Raw genomic sequence first — 18,055 nt, 5'->3', positions numbered from 1 at the left:
CATCAACAGTTCTAAAAATCTTACTTAACTGTTGGCCGGCGTGTCAATGAGACTCTAAGGATGTGTTAATCCTCCTCCCTTGGCGGTGTATTTTTGGGGTTTGTGTATTGGACACCTACCTAATTCAATAACACTGCTGCCTGCTGCAACCTCCTCTCCTGCTTCTGCCCTTCCTGCTCTTTGGTCATCATTGTCAGTTCTAAAAATCTTGTCCAAGGTCCTCTAGTAAAGTGTTTGTCCTCCTCCTCTCTTGGAGGTATATTCTTGGGGTTTGTGTACTGGAGGTCTACCTAGTTCAGTAAGTCTGCAGCTTGCTGCTGCTGCCTTTTCTGCTTCTGTACTTCCTGATCTGTGGTGGTCATGATCAGTTCTAAAAATCTTACAGAACTGCTGGCTGCTGTGTCCAAGGGACTCTAAGCATATGTTGTCCTCTTCCCTTGGAGGTGTATTTTTGGGGTTTGTGTGCATATACTTTGAACTCTTGAACTTGTTCATATATAGCTGATGCCTCAGGAAGTGTGCAAATTAAAGGACTGGTTACATTTTGATAATGGAGGACTAGAGTAATGGTAGATGAAATAGAGATCAGTTGGGGAAAAAAAATAAGGGGACAAAGTAGATACTTTATCCTCTGTTGTAAGTGTAAATGATGTGAGTTAGTGGTTAGACAGTTCTTTGATGTTTGTGATTACTCGTTAACAGTCAAAATTGTTGTACCCTGATGTTATAGCATGTCTTATAGAGTTTAATAGAGTGTGTTTTGTTGTTAAAGAGGTTGAGACATTCTTAAAAGTGGAAAATAGAGGTTTGGGTTTAGAGGACAGAGAATTAAGAGTTAAAAAGTAGTCCTCCTTAGAAAGGTTGAGTGCTGAGGATAGTAGTATGAATATTCAATTTAGAAAGCCAGCCTGGGTACACAGTAGTATGGGAACATTTCTGAAATTATTAATGTGTCAACCAGGTATGGCAGGGTCATATAGGGTTAACTATATGTATCCACCTAAGTCGCACATCGGTATCCTAGGTCTAGGCCTAGGCTAATCCTAACACTGGAATCAGTCCATTTTGAAAGGCCATATAAAATAAGCTAGATAACCTTTCACATTCCAGGCCCAGTGAGATTGTCAACATGGATAATAAAATATCTAGGATTAATTGCAAGAGTGTCAAAGGGGAGAAAATAGTGTAGCCAAATATCAAAAGGTAATGGTAAATTGGTTTGGAGAGATGGGAAAGAACAAAAAAATCAATGGAGCTTCAAAGAAAGAGACATGAGGCTCATCAAGGAACACAAAATTAAAACATGACCAGCTGGTCTGTTACCAGGCCTAAAAAGTAGACAGGGGAAAGCAACCAGTCAAAAGTCAGGCACGAAGTGCAGGGTCAGCCAACCTATCACACAAACACAATCTTGAAAGGAGTTACTCCAGCCTTGACAGATGTGTTAAAATCAGACCTTTATTGTTCCATGGACCAAAGTACAGCAACAATATTTCAGACCTATATCAGGGCCTTAGTCATGTCTAAGGATCTGATATAGGTTTGAAATGTTGTTGCTGTACTTTGGACCATGGAACAATAAAGGTCTGCTTTTAACACATTTGTCAAGGCTGGAGAAACTCCTTTCAAGCTTCTGTTACCAGGCCTAGCACTGTGGATAAATTGAATACCTCCAAATGATTGTGTGATCCAAACAGACTCTCATCTATTCTAAAAAAGCAACCAACCATGGTTTCCAAATACAGAGAGGATGGTGAGGAAACAATTATAAGAGGAACAAATGTTGAAGAAAGAGCGCAATTGGAGCAGGTTTTTTCCTTCCCCAAGGAACATCAGAAGGTGGGGAGAGAGGTGGTTGAGGAAGAAACTACAGACAGCAGAATCTGAGACTTGCTATCCCCTGAGACAAGGTAAAGAGACATCATGATACAGAAGTGAAATGTAATCAACCTCTCGTTGTACCCCCTGAACAAGGTGGAGGATAAAGTATTAAGCTTAGGTATTTTGTACCTACAGTGAACTTTAATCCATTCAGGACTTTATTGGACTTTAACAAACTAATAAGAAATCTCACCTTAAGAAAATTCTATAATGGGCAGTCTGAGGCCTAGATTTGGAGTTCGGCGGTAAAAGGGCTGTTAACGCTCCGCGGGCTTTTTTCTGGCCGCACCATAAATTTAACTCTGGTATCGAGAGTTCAAACAAATGCTGCGTTAGGCTCCAAAAAAGGAGCGTAGAGCATTTTTACCGCAAATGCAACTCTCGATACCAGAGTTGCTTACGGACGCGGCCGGCCTCAAAAACGTGCTCGTGCACGATTCCCCCATAGGAAACAATGGGGCTGTTTGAGCTGAAAAAAAACCTAACACCTGCAAAAAAGCAGCGTTCAGCTCCTAACGCAGCCCCATTGTTTCCTATGGGGAAACACTTCCTACGTCTGCACCTAACACTCTAACATGTACCCCGAGTCTAAACACCCCTAACCTTACACTTATTAACCCCTAATCTGCCGCCCCCGCTATCGCTGACCCCTGCATATTTTTTTAAACCCCTAATCTGCCGCTCCTTAAACCGCCGCAACCTACGTTATCCCTATGTACCCCTAATCTGCTGCCCTAACATCGCCGACCCCTATATTATATTTATTAACCCCTAATCTGCCGCCCTCAACGTCGCCGACACCTGCCTACACTTATTAACCCCTAATCTGCCGAGCGGACCTGAGCGCTACTATAATAAAGTTATTAACCCCTAATCCGCCTCACTAACCCTATCATAAATAGTATTAACCCCTAATCTGCCCTCCCTAACATCGCCGACACCTACCTTCAATTATTAACCCCTAATCTTCCGATCGGAGCTCACCGCTATTCTAATAAATGTATTAACCCCTAAAGCTAAGTCTAACCCTAACACTAACACCCCCCTAAGTTAAATATAATTTTTATCTAACGAAATAAATTAACTCTTATTAAATAAATGATTCCTATTTAAAGCTAAATACTTACCTGTAAAATAAATCCTAATATAGCTACAATATAAATTATAATTATATTATAGCTATTTTAGGATTAATATTTATTTTACAGGCAACTTTGTAATTATTTTAACCAGGTACAATAGCTATTAAATAGTTAAGAACTATTTAATAGTTACCTAGTTAAAATAATAACAAATTTACCTGTAAAATAAATCCTAACCTAAGATATAATTAAACCTAACACTACCCTATCAATAAAATAATTAAATAAACTACCTACAATTACCTACAATTAACCTAACACTACACTATCAATAAATTAATTAAACACAATTCCTACAAATAAATACAATTAAATAAACTAGCTAAAGTACAAAAAATAAAAAACAACTAAGTTACAGAAAATAAAAAAAATATTTACAAACATAAGAAAAATATTACAACAATTTTAAACTAATTACACCTACTCTAAGCCCCCTAATAAAATAAAAAAGCCCCCCAAAATAAAAAATTCCCTACCCTATTCTAAATTAAAAAAGTTACAAGCTCTTTTACCTTACCAGCCCTGAACAGGGCCCTTTGCGGGGCATGCCCCAAGAATTTCAGCACTTTTGCCTGTAAAAAAAAACATACAATACCCCCCCCCCAACATTACAACCCACCACCCACATACCCCTAATCTAACCCAAACCCCCCTTAAATAAACCTAACACTAATCCCCTGAAGATCTTCCTACCTTGTCTTCACCATCCAGGTATCACCGATCCGTCCTGGCTCCAAGATCTTCATCCAACCCAAGCGGGGGTTGGCGATCCATAATCCGGTGCTGAAGAGGTCCAGAAGAGGCTCCAAAGTCTTCCTCCTATCCGGCAAGAAGAGGACATCCGGACCGGCAAACATCTTCTCCAAGCGGCATCTTCGATCTTCTTCCATCCGGAGCGAAGTGGCAGGATCCTGAAGACCTCCAGCGCGGAACATCCATCCGGACCGACGACTGAACGACGAATGACTGTTCCTTTAAGGGACGTCATCCAAGATGGCGTCCCTCGAATTCCGATTGGCTGATAGGATTCTATCAGCCAATCGGAATTAAGGTAGGAATATTCTGATTGGCTGATGGAATCAGCCAATCAGAATCAAGTTCAATCCGATTGGCTGCTCCAATCAGCCAATCAGATTGAGCTCGCATTCTATTGGCTGTTCCGATCAGCCAATAGAATGCGAGCTCAATCTGATTGGCTGATTGGAGCAGCCAATCGGATTGATCTTGATTCTGATTGGCTGATTCCATCAGCCAATCAGAATATTCCTACCTTAATTCCGATTCGCTGATTGGTTGGACGTCGCCGGATAAAGATGGGTCCGCGGTGGAGGTCTTCAGGATGGAGACGGTCCTCATCGGATGAAGATAGAAGATGCCGCTTGGAAGATGATGGTTGCCGGTCCGGATCTACTCTTCTTCCCGGATAGGATGAAGACTTTGGAGCCTCTTCTGGACCTCTTCAGCCACCGGATGATGGATCGCCAGCCCCCGCTTGGGTTGGATGAAGATTTTGGAGCCAGGACCGATCGGTGATACCCGGTAAGGTGAACACAAGGTAGGATGATCTTCAAGGGCTTAGTGTTAGGTTTATTTAAGGGGGGTTTGGGTTAGATTAGGGGTATGTGGGTGGTGGGTTGTAATGTTGGGGGGGGTATTGTATGTTTTTTTTTTACAGGCAAAAGAGCTGAACTTCTTGGGGCATGCCCCGCAAAGGGCCCTGTTCAGGGCTGGTAAGGTAAAAGAGCTTTGAACTTTAGTAATTTAGAATAGGGTATGGCATTTTTTATTTTGGGGGTCTTTGTTATTTTATTAGGGGGCTTAGAGTAGGTGTAATTAGTTTAAAATTGTTGTAATATTTTTCTTATGTTTGTAAATATTTTTTTATTTTTTGTAACTTAGTTCTTTTTTATTTTTTGTACTTTAGTTAGTTTATTTCATTGTAGTTATTTGTAGGTATTGTATTTAATTAATGTATTGATAGTGTAGTGTTAGGTTTAATTGTAGGTAATTGTAGGTATTTTATTTAATTAATTTAATGATAGTATAGTGTTAGGTTTAATTGAAACTTAGGTTAGGATTTATTTTACAGGTAATTTTGTAATTATTTTAACTATTTTAGCTATTAAATAGTTCTTAACTATTTAATAGCTATTGTACCTGGTTAAAATAAATACAAAGTTACCTGTAAAATAAATATTAATCCTAAAATAGCTATAATATAATTATAATTTATATTGTATAAATTGTACAGTCGTCGGTCCGGATGGATGTTCCGCGCTGGAGGTCTTCAGGATCCTGCCACTTCGCTCCGGATGGAAGAAGATCGAAGATGCCGCTTGGAGAAGATGTTTGCCGGTCCGGATGTCCTCTTCTTGCCGGATAGGAGGAAGACTTTGGAGCCTCTTCTGGACCTCTTCAGCACCGGATTATGGATCGCCAACCCCCGCTTGGGTTGGATGAAGATCTTGGAGCCAGGACGGATCGGTGATACCTGGATGGTGAAGACAAGGTAGGAAGATCTTCAGGGGATTAGTGTTAGGTTTATTTAAGGGGGGTTTGGGTTAGATTAGGGGTATGTGGGTGGTGGGTTGTAATGTTGGGGGGGGGTATTGTATGTTTTTTTTTACAGGCAAAAGAGCTGAAATTCTTGGGGCATGCCCCGCAAAGGGCCCTGTTCAGGGCTGGTAAGGTAAAAGAGCTTGTAACTTTTTAAATTTAGAATAGGGTAGGGAATTTTTTATTTTGGGGGGCTTTGTTATTTTATTAGGGGGCTTAGAGTAGGTGTAATTAGTTTAAAATTGTTGTAATATTTTTCTTATGTTTGTAAATATTTTTTTATTTTCTGTAACTTAGTTGTTTTTTATTTTTTGTACTTTAGCTAGTTTATTTAATTGTATTTATTTGTAGCAATTGTGTTTAATTAATTTATTGATAGTGTAGTGTTAGGTTAATTGTAGGTAATTGTAGGTAGTTTATTTAATTATTTTATTGATAGGGTAGTGTTAGGTTTAATTATATCTTAGGTTAGGATTTATTTTACAGGTAAATTTGTTATTATTTTAACTAGGTAACTATTAAATAGTTCTTAACTATTTAATAGCTATTGTACCTGGTTAAAATAATTACAAAGTTGCCTGTAAAATAAATATTAATCCTAAAATAGCTATAATATAATTATAATTTATATTGTAGCTATATTAGGGTTTATTTTACAGGTAAGTATTTAGCTTTAAATAGGAATCATTTATTTAATAAGAGTTAATTTATTTCGTTAGATAAAAATTATATTTAACTTAGGGGGGTGTTAGTGTTAGGGTTAGACTTAGCTTTAGGGGTTAATACATTTATTAGAATAGCGGTGAGCTCCGATCGGAAGATTAGGGGTTAATAATTGAAGGTAGGTGTCGGCGATGTTAGGGAGGGCAGATTAGGGGTTAATACTATTTATGATAGGGTTAGTGAGGCGGATTAGGGGTTAATAACTTTATTATAGTAGCGCTCAGGTCCGCTCGGCAGATTAGGAGTTAATAAGTGTAGGCAGGTGTCGGCGACATTGTGGGGGGCAGATTAGGGGTTAATAAATATAATATAGGGGTCGGCGGTGTTAGGGGTAGCAGATTAGGGGTACATAAGTATAACGTAGGTGGCGGTCGGCATATTAGGGGTTAAAAATTTTAATCGAGTGGCGGCGATGTGGAGGGAGCTCGGTTTAGGGGTACATAGGTAGTTTATGGGTGTTAGTGTACTTTAGGGTACAGTAGTTAAGAGCTTTATAAACCGGCGTTAGCCAGAAAGCTCTTAACTCCTGCTATTTTCAGGCGGCTGGAATCTTGTCGTTAGAGCTCTAACGCTCACTTCAGAAACGACTCTAAATACCAGCGTTAGAAAGATCCCATTGAAAAGATAGGCTACGCAAATGGCGTAGGGGGATCTGCGGTATGGAAAAGTCGCGGCTGAAAAGTGAGCGTTAGACCCTTTAATCACTGACTCCAAATACCAGCGGGCGCCCAAAACCAGCGTTAGGAGCCTCTACTCCAAACTCCAAATCTAGGCCTGAGAATGTTAACTACTAATCTGAGGCGACCATGGTAGAAAGAAATACAACATTTTCAGGATATTTGTGATGTATTCACTTTGGAGTCTCTCCAGGAAGAGTCCATGTCTGGGGAAACACACAATTAAGGAAAACCTGCCTTAAAGTCGAAGTCCAGATTTTATTCTATTCAGAATAGGGGACCCATTCTGGAGATATTCCAAAAAGGATTGAAAATTATTTGACAAAATTGTATTACACTACTGACCTCCATAACGGACATAATATCTCCAAAAAAGAGAGGGAAGCACTAGAATCCTTGAGTAATCTAACTATACGGGCTGCTGATAAATGAGGATCCATAGTCCTATTGAATAAGAGTGATTTTATGGCAGAGGCGCATAGACAGCTTAATATAGAAGAGGATTATTCTATACTCAAAAGGAATCCGGTAAGACTTTTCCAGAGACAATTGGCATCCTTGGTTCATGATGGGATAGATTTGGGGTTTATAAAGCAAGATACTAAAAATTATTTGCTAGTAGACAACCCATTTACCTCTATTTTTAATAATTTACCAAAAGTCCACAATTCTCTTGTGGATGTCAAGGGGAGGCCAATCGTCAGTGGAATAGGCTCACTGATGGAGCATCTATCAGAGTGGCTAGATTTTACAGCCTATTGTAGTCACACTCCCAAGCTACATTTCCGAAACCAAAAAAGTGTTGAATCTGCTATCTGAATTTACATGGGAGGAAGGATATATATGGTTGATGGTTGATGTCAAATCCCTGTATTCAAGTATACTACATAAAAAGGGGTTGAAAGTGTTACATTTTTTTCTAGCAAGGGAATACAGTAGCAATACAGAGTATCTGGAGTTTGTAGTGAGAGTAGCTGAGTTTCTCCTAACCCACAATTACTTCAAGTTTTTTACTTCAAGTTTGAGGGGGTTTTCTATCTCCAAAGGCATGGAAAAGCAATGTTGGCAAAATTTTCTCCCTCATATGCTAACATCTTCATGGGGTGGTGGGAGTTGTTCCACGTCTTTGGAGATGGAAACCCATACAAGGGTAGCATTGTTTGGTATCGATGACTTGCCTTTTTCAATGGAGAGGAGATATGTTAGAGTTAACAGAATTTACCAATGGATTAGATAACAATACAGCAGGAATCAGTTTTACTTCAGAGTCAGATAAATTGGAAATAAACTTTCTAGACATCACATTGAGTGGTTTACCAGGGAAACTGATAGAAACAGAAGTATATTACAACCCCATATTGGGTAATACTTTGCTAGACGCCAGAAGTTGCAACCCAGATAGGGTGTTTGCAGCAGTGGTAAAAGGCCAATTTATACACCTAAAATGTAATTGCTCTAGTGTGTCCACCTACCATGAACAGGCAGGTAATCTGGCTAACAAACTAACGCCTAGATTTAGAGTTCTGCGTTAGCCGTCCAAACCAGCGTTAGGGGGTTTTAACGCTGGGTTTGGCCGCCCACTGGTATTTAGAGTCAGTCAGGAAAGGGTCTAACGCTCACTTTCCAGCCGCGACTTTTCCATACCGCAGATCCCCTTACATCAATTGCGTATCCTATCTTTTCAATGGGATCTGCCTAACGCTGGTATTTAGAGTCTTGGCTGAAGTGAGCGTTAGAACTCTAACAACAAAACTCCAGCCGCAGAAAAAAGTCAGGAGTTAAGAGCTTTATGGGCTAACGCCGGTTCATAAAGCTCTTAACTACTGTGCTCTAAAGTACACTAACACCAATAAACTACCTATGCGCCCCTAAACCGAGGTCCCCCACATCGCCGCCACTCTAATAAATTTTTTTTACCCCTAATCTGCCGAACACACACCGCCGCAACCTACATTATCCCTATGTTATGTACCCCTAATCTACTGCCCCTAACATCGCCGACCCCTATATTATATTTATTACCCCTAATCTGCCCCCCCAACGTTGCCGCTACCTAACTACACTTATTAACCCCTAATCTGCCGACCAGACCTCGCCGCCACTATAATAAATGTATTAACCCCTAAACCGCCTCACTCCCACCTCAAAAACCCTATAATAAATAGTATTAACCCCTAATCTGCAATCCCTAACATCGCCGACACCTAACTTCAAGTATTAAACCCTAATCTGCCAACCGGACCTCGCCGCTACTATAATAAATGGATTAACCCCTAAAGCTAAGTCTAAACCTAACACTAACACCCCCCTAAGTTAAATATAATTTTTATCTAACAAAATAAAATAAATCTTATTAAATAAATGAATCCTATTTAAAGCTAAATACTTACCTGTAAAATAAACCCTAATATAGCTACAATATAACAAATAATTATATTGTAGCTATTTTAGGATTTATATTTATTTTACAGGCAACTTTTTATTTATTTTAACCAGGCACAATAGCTATTAAATAGTTAATAACTATTTAATAGCTACCTAGTTAAAATAATTACAAAATTACCTGTAAAATAAATCCTAACCTAAGTTACAATTAAACCTAACACTACACTATCAATAAATTAATTAAATAAAATACCTACAATTATCTACAATTAAATCAACTAAACTAAATTACAAAAAAAAACCCCACTAAATTACAAAAAATAAAAAAGATTACAAGAATTTTAAACTAATTACACCTACTCTAAGCCCCCTAAAAAAATAACAAAGCCCTCCAAAATAAAAAAATGCCCTACCCTATTCTAAAATAAAAAGTTAACAGCTCTTTTACCTTACCAGCCCTTAAAGGGCCTTTTGCGGGGCATGCCCCAAAGTAAACAGCTCTTTTGTATTTTAAAAAAACATACAATACCCCCCCAACATTACAACTCACCACCCACATACCCCTAATCTAACCCAAACCCCCCTTAAAAAACCTAACACTAAGCCCCTGAAAATCTCCCTACCTTATCTTCACCACGCCAGGTATCACTAATCCGTCCAGAAGAGGGTCCGAAGTCTTCATCCTATCCGGCAAGAAGAGGTCCAGAAGAGTCTCCGAAGTCTTCATCCTATCCGGCAAGAAGAGGACATCTGGACCGGTAGACATGTTCATCCAGGCGGCGTCTTCTATCTTCATCCATCCGGCGCGGAGCGGGACCATCTTGAAGCAGCCGACGCGGATCCATCCTCTTCTTCCGGCGACTCCCGACGAATGAAGGTTCCTTTAAGGGACGTCATCCAAGACGGCGTCCCTCGAATTCCGATTGGCTGATAGGATTCTATCAGCCAATCGGAATTAAGGTAGGAAAAATCTGATTGGCTGATTGAATCAATCAGCCAATCAGATTGAGCTCGCATTCTATTGGCTGATCAGAACAGCCAATAGAATGTGAGCTCAATCTGATTGGCTGATTCAATCAGCCAATCAGATTTTTCCTACCTTAATTCCGCTTGGCTGATAGAATCCTATCAGCCAATCGGAATTCGAGGGACGCCATCTTGGATGACATCACTTAAAGGAACCGTCATTCGTCGAGAAGTCGTCGGTGGAAGAAGATGGCTCCGCATCGACTCGTCTGAAGATGGCTCCGCTCCACTCCGGATGTATGAAGATTGAAGACGCCGCCTGGATGAAGACTTCAATCGGATGGAAGACCTCTTCAGCGCCCCTTGGATGATGACTTCAATCGGATGGAAGACTTCTTCAGCGCCCATTGGATGATGATTTCGGCCGCTGCGGATGTCCTCTTCTGTTCCATCGGTGGTCGGTTGGCTGAAGACGGCTAAAGGTAGGATGATCTTCAGGGGGGTAGTATTAGGTTTATTTAAGAGGGGTTTGGGTTAGAGTAGGGGTGTGTGGGTGGTGGGTTTTAATGTTGGGGGGGTTGTAATTTTTTTTACAGGCAAAAGAGCTGATTTCTTTGGGGCATGCCCTGCAAAAGGCCCTTTTAGGGGCTGGTAAGGTAATAGAGCTGTTAACTTTTTAATGTAGAATAGGGTAGGGCATTTTATTTTAGGGGGTTTTGTTATCTTATTAGGGGGCTTAGAATAGGTGTAAGTAGCTTAAAATTGTTGTAATATTTTTTAAATGTTTGTACATTATTTTTTTTATTTTTTGTAACTTAGTTTTTTTTATTTTTTGTACTTTAGTTAGTTTATTTAATTGTATTTTATTGTAGGTATTTGTAGTTAATTAATTTAATTTATTTAATGATAGTGTAGTGTTAGGTTTAATTGTAACTTAGGTTAGGATTTATTTTACAGGTAATTTTGTATTTCTTTTAGCTAGGTAGATATTAAATAGTTAATAACTATATAATACCTATTCTAACTAGCTAAAAGAAATACAAAGTTACCTGTAAAATAAATATAAATCCTAAAATAGCTACAATGTAATTATTAATTACATTGTAGCTATCTTAGGCCTAGATTTAGAGTTGGGCGGTAGCCGTGAAAACCAGCGTTAGAGGCTCCTAACGCTGGTTTTAGGCTACCGCCGGTATTTGGAGTCAGTCAGGAAAGGGTCTAACGCTCACTTTCCAGCCGCGACTTTCCATACCGCAGATCCCCTTACGTCAATTGCGTATCCTATCTTTTCAATGGGATCTTTCTAACGCCGGTATTTAGAGTCGTGGCTGAAGTGAGCGTTAGAAATCTAACGACAAAACTCCAGCCGCAGAAAAAAGTCAGTAGTTAAGAGCTTTCTGGGCTAAGGCCGGTTTATAAATCTCTTAACTACTGTGCTCTAAAGTACACTAACACCCATAAACTACCTATGTACCCCTAAACCGAGGTCCCCCCACATTGCCGCCACTATATTTTAATTTTTTAACCCCTAATCTTCCGCTCCGTACACTGCCGCCAACTACGTTATCCCTATGTACCCCTAATCTGCTGCCCCTAACACCGCCGACCCCTATATTATATTTATTAACCCCTAATCTGCCCCCCTCAACGTCGCCTCCACCTAACTACACTTATTAACCCCTAATCTGCCGAGCGGACCGCACCGCTACTATAATAAAGTTATTAACCCCAAATCCGCCACACTCCCGCCTCAATAACCCTATAATAAATAGTATTAACCCCTAATCTGCCCTCCCTAACATCGCCGACACCTAACTTCTAAATTAAAAAAGTTCAAAGCTCTTTTACCTTACCAGCCCTTAAAAGGACCTTTTGTGGTGCATGCCCCAAGAAATTCAGCTCTTTTGCCTGTAAAAAAAAACATAAAATACCCCCCCAACATTACAACCCACCACCCACATACCCCTAATCTAACCCAAACCCCCCTTAAATAAACCTAACACTAAGCCCCTGAAGATCTTCCTACCTTATCTTCACCTCACCGGGTATCGGTCCTGGCTCCGATATCTTCATCCAACCCAAGCGGGGGCTGGCGATCCATAATCCTGATCCGATCAGCCAATCAGATTGAGCTTGCATTCTATTGGCTGATCGGAACAGCCAATAGAATTCGAGCTCAATCTGATTGGCTGATCGAATTAGCCAATCGGATTGAACTTGATTCTGATTGGCTGATGGAATCCTATCAGCCAATCGGAATTTGAGGGACGCCATCTTGGATGACGTCCCTTAAAGGAACCGTCATTCTTCAGTTGGACGTCGTCGGAAGAAGATTGATCCGCGCTGGAGGTCTTCACGATGGAGCCGTTCCTCATCGGATGAAGATAGAAGATGCCGCTTGGATCAAGATGGTTGCCGGTATGGATCGCCTCTTCTTCCCGGATAGGATGAAGACTTTGGAGCCTCTTCTGGACCTCTTCAGCAGCAGGATTATGGATCGCCAGCCCCCGCTTGGGTTGGATGAAGATATTGGAGCCAGGACCGATCGGTGATACCCGGCGAGGTGAAGATAAGGTAGGAAGATCTTCAGGGGCTTAGTGTTAGGTTTATTTAAGGTGGGTTTGGGTTAGATTAGGGGTATGTGGGTTGTAATGTTTGGGGGGGGGGTATTTTCTATTTATTTTTTTACAGGCAAAAGAGCTGAATTTCTTAATTTAGAATAGGGTAGGGCATTTTTTTATTTTGGGGGCTTTGTAATTTTATTAGGGGGCTTAGAGTAGGTGTAATTAGTTTAAAATTGTTGTAATATTTTTCTAATGTTTGTAAATATTTTTTTATTTTTTGTAACTTAGTTCTTTTTTATTTTTTGTACTTTAGTTAGTTTATTTAATTGTAGTTATTTGTAGATATTGTATTTAATTAACGTATTGATAGTGTAGTGTTAGGTTTAATTGTAGGTAATTGTAGGTATTTTATTTAATTAATTTAATGATAGTATAGTGTTAGGTTTAATTGTAACTTAGGTTAGGATTTATTTTACAGGTAATTTTGTAATTATTTTAACTATTTTAGCTATTAAATAGTTCTTAACTATTTAATAGCTATTGTACCTGGTTAAAATAAATACAAAGTTACCTGTAAAATAAATATAAATCCTAAAATAGCTATAATACAATTATAATTTATATTGTAGATATATTAGGGTTTATTTTACAGTTAAGTATTTAGCTTTAAATAGGAATAATTTATTTAATAAGAGTTAATTTATTTTGTTAGATTTAAATTATATTTAACTTAGGGGGGTGTTAGTGTTAGGGTTAGACTTAGCTTTAGGGGTTAATCCATTTATTACAGTAGTGGCGAGATTCGGTCGGCAGATTAGGGGTTAATAATTAAAGTTAGGTGTCGGTGATGTTAGGGAGGGCAGATTAGGGGTTAATACTATTTATTATAGGGTTATTGAGGCGGGAGTGAGGCGGATTAGGGGTTAATAACTTTATTATAGTAGCGGTGCGGTCCGCTCGGCAGATTAGGGGTTAATAAGTGTAGTTAGGTGGAGGCGACGTTGAGGGGGGCAGATTAGGGGTTAATAAATATAATATAGGGGTCGGCGGTGTTAGGGGCAGCAGATTAGGGGTACATAGGTTAAAATAAATACAAAGTTACCTGTAAAATAAATATAAATCCTAAAATAGCTATAATACAATTATAATTTATATTGTAGATATATTAGGGTTTATTTTACAGTTAAGTATTTAGCTTTAAATAGGAATAATTTATTTAATAAGAGTTAATTTATTTTGTTAGATTTAAATTATATTTAACTTAGGGGGGTGTTAGTGTTAGGGTTAGACTTAGCTTTAGGGGTTAATCCATTTATTACAGTAGTGGCGAGATTCGGTCGGCAGATTAGGGGTTAATAATTAAAGTTAGGTGTCGGTGATGTTAGGGAGGGCAGATTAGGGGTTAATACTATTTATTATAGGGTTATTGAGGCGGGAGTGAGGCGGATTAGGGGTTAATAACTTTATTATAGTAGCGGTGCGGTCCGCTCGGCAGATTAGGGGTTAATAAGTGTAGTTAGGTGGAGGCGACGTTGAGGGGGGCAGATTAGGGGTTAATAAATATAATATAGGGGTCGGCGGTGTTAGGGGCAGCAGATTAGGGGTACATAGGGATAATGTAGGTGGCGGGGGTGTACGGAGCGGCAGATTAGGGGTTAAAAATAATATGCAGGGGTCAGCGATAGTGGGGGGGGCAGATTAGGGGTTAATAAGTGTAAGGTTAGGGGTGTTTAGACTCGGGGTACATGTTAGAGTGTTAGGTGCAGACGTAGGAAGTGTTTCCCCATAGAAAACAATGGGGCTGCGTTAGGAGCTGAACGCGGCTTTTTTGCAGGTGTTAGGTTTTTTTTCAGCTCAAATGGCCCCATTGTTTTCTATGGGGATATCGTGCACGAGCATGTTTTTGAAGCTGGCCGCGTCCGTAAGAACCGCTGGTATCTAGAGTTGCAGTGGCGTTAAATTATGCTCTACGCTCCCTTTTTGGAGCCTAACGCACTGAAAACCCATTCTGGAAACTCCAAATACCAGCGTTATTTAAAAGGTGCGTGGGAAAAAAAGCAAGCGTAGCTAACGCACCCCTTTGGCCGCAGAACTCTAAATCTAGGCGTTAGGGTTTATTTTCAGGTAAGTATTTAGTTTTAAATAGGAATAATTTATTTAATGATAGTGTAGTGTTAGGTATAATTGTAACTTAGGTTAGTTTTTATTTTACAGGTCAATTTCTCTTTATTTTAGCTAGGTAGCTATTAAATAGTTATTAACTATTTAATAGCTATTGTACCTAGTTAAAATAAATTGAAATTTGCCTGTAAAATAAAAATAAATCCTAAGATAGATACAATATAATTATTATTTATATTGTAGCTATATTAGGTTTTATTTTAAAGGTAAGTATTTAGTTTTAAATAGGATTAATTTAGTTAATAAGAGTTATAATATTTAGATGTATTTAAATAATATTTAAGTTAGGTGGGTGTTAGGGTTAGGGTTAGACTTAGGTTTAGGGGTTAATAATTTTATTATAGTGGCGGCGGTGTAGGGGGGCAGGATAGGGGTTAATAAATTTAATATAGGTTGCGGCGGTATAGGGGGGGCAGGATAGGGGTTAATAAATTTATTATAGGTGGCGACGGTGTAGGGGTGGCAGATTAGGGGTTAATAAGTTTAATATAGGTGGTTGCGGGGTCCGGTAGCGGCGGTTTAGGGGGTAATAAATGTATTTAGTTGCGGACGTGTAGGGGGGGCAGATTAGGGGTGTTTAGACTCAGGGTACATGTTAGGGTGTAAGGTGTACATATTTCCCATAGGAATCAAAGGTGGCGGATTGAAAACCAGGTACGCTGGGCCGGAAAAGTGCAGAGCGTACCTGCTAGTTTTTTGATAACTAGCAAAAGTAGTCAGATTGTGCCGAACTTGTGTTCGGAACATCTGGAGTGATGTAAGAATCGATCTGTGTCAGACTGAGTCCGGCGGATCGAAGCTTACGTCACTAAATTCTACTTTTGTCGCTCAGCAGGGCTTGATAACTAAGGCGAATCAGCCTCGCCACAAATACGCTGCGGAATTCCAGCGTATTTGAGGTTGACGGCTTGATAACTAGGGGCCTAAGTAGCTATAGCTCAGAAGAATAGGAGTTACTGTGTTCAAGGGTAGGATATGATGATACATTATTTTCTAAGCACCGTGAAAACAAATTTCTATTGAAATATCATCACCTACTTCATAACAGTTGTTGTAATCCTTTGGGATATCAAAAGAAACCTATTACAGAAGGACAATGAGAAATTAGATTTTATTACAAGGACAGAAACTCCTATTTTGCTTAAACGTTTCCTTTACTGCTCGGACAGCATTTCAACGAACATAAAACATATTTAGAAAAAAAACATTGGCAGAATTGAATACAATGTAGAGACCAATGAACTAAAGCCTTTAGTGGTCAGAGAGAGCGGTGACCAATCAAAAGAGACCAAACAGTCATAAAGTGTACAGTAAGTCAAAATTCCTCCTTTTCACTTTGCTGCTCAGAGAAGTTAAGTGCCATTTCATTACAGACTTTAATAAAAACATACGGCTACATTAGTTTTGCGTTATGAGCGGTGCGGTACTAACTTGCAAGTGAGCTCCATACCGCACTCCAATACCAGCGCTGCAGGGAGCTGCAGTAAGCTGGTTTTAAGTGCTCGTGCACGATTTCTCCATAGACATCAATGGGGAGAGCCGGCTGAAAAAAAGCCTAACACCTGCAATAAAGGAGCGTAAAGCTCCGTAACGCAGCCCCATTGATTCCTATGGGGAAATAAAATTTAGATTTACACCTAACTCCCTAACATGAACCTCGAGTCTAAACACCTCTAATCTTACACTTATTAACCCCTAATCTGCCACCCCGACATCGCCAACACCTAAATTATACTTATTAACACCTAATCTTCTGCCCCGACATCGCCAACAGTCTTACATTATACTTAATTAACCCTAATATTCTGCCCCCAACATCGCCGACACCTACATAATGTTATTAACACCTAATCTCCCACTCCCATTGTCGCTGCAACCTACCTACACTTATTAACCCCTAATCTGCCACCCCCAATGTCGCTGCCACTATACTAAATTTATTAACCCCTAAACCTAACCCTAAGTCTAACACCCACTAACTTTAATGTAATTAAAATAAATTTAAATAAAACCTACTATTAATACCTAAATAATTCCTATTTAAAACTAAATACTTACCTGTAAAATAAACCCTAAGCTAGCTACAATATAACTAATAGCTACATTGTATCTAGCTTAGGTTTTATTTTTATTTCACAGGCAAGTTTGTATTTATTTTAACTAGGTAGACTAGTTAGTAAATAGTTATTAACTATTTACTAGCTACCTAGCTAAAATTAATACAAATTTACCTGTTAAATAAAACCTAACCTGTCTTACACTAACACCTAACCTTAAACTACAATTAACTAAATTACATAAATAAAATACAATTAACTAAATTACAAAAAAAACAAACACTAAATTACACAAAATAAAAAAAGAAATTATCAGATATTTAAACTAAATTCATTGTTCAAGAAGACGTCGATTGAAGAGGATGCTCCACGCCGGATGTCTTGAAAATGGACCCGCTCCGGACCAGATGGATGAAGATAGAATATGCCGTCTGGATGAAGACTTCTGCCCGGTTGGATGAATACTTCTGCCAGGTTGGATGAAGACTTCTGCCCGGTTGGATGAAGACTTCTGCCGCTTCCTTGAGGACTTCTGCCGAGTCGTCAAAAACTGTAAGTGGATCTTCGGGGGTTAGTGTTAGGCTTTTTTAAGGGTTTATTGGGTGGGTTTTATTTTTAGATTAGGGTTTGGGTGGAAAAAGAGCTAAATGCCCTTTTCAGGGCAATGGGGAGCTTAGGTTTTTTTAGTTAGGATTTTATTTGGGGGGTTGGTTGTGTGGGTGGTGGATTTTACTTTTGGGGGGTTGTTTTACAGGTAAAAGAGCTGATTTTTATCAAGGGCTATTGGTAGTTTGGTTTAGGCTAGGGTTTTTTTTTATTTTGGGGAGGCTTTTTTAATTTTGATAGGGCTATTAGATTAGGTGTAATTAGTTTAAATATCTGATAATATCTTTTTTTTATTTTGTGTAATTTAGTTGGTTTTT

The sequence above is a fragment of the Bombina bombina genome, chromosome 1 (genome assembly GCF_027579735.1).
Source record: "Bombina bombina isolate aBomBom1 chromosome 1, aBomBom1.pri, whole genome shotgun sequence".
Taxonomy (NCBI): domain Eukaryota; kingdom Metazoa; phylum Chordata; class Amphibia; order Anura; family Bombinatoridae; genus Bombina; species Bombina bombina.
The sequence above is the reverse complement of the archived record's forward strand: the minus strand, read 5'-3'. Positions refer to the sequence as shown.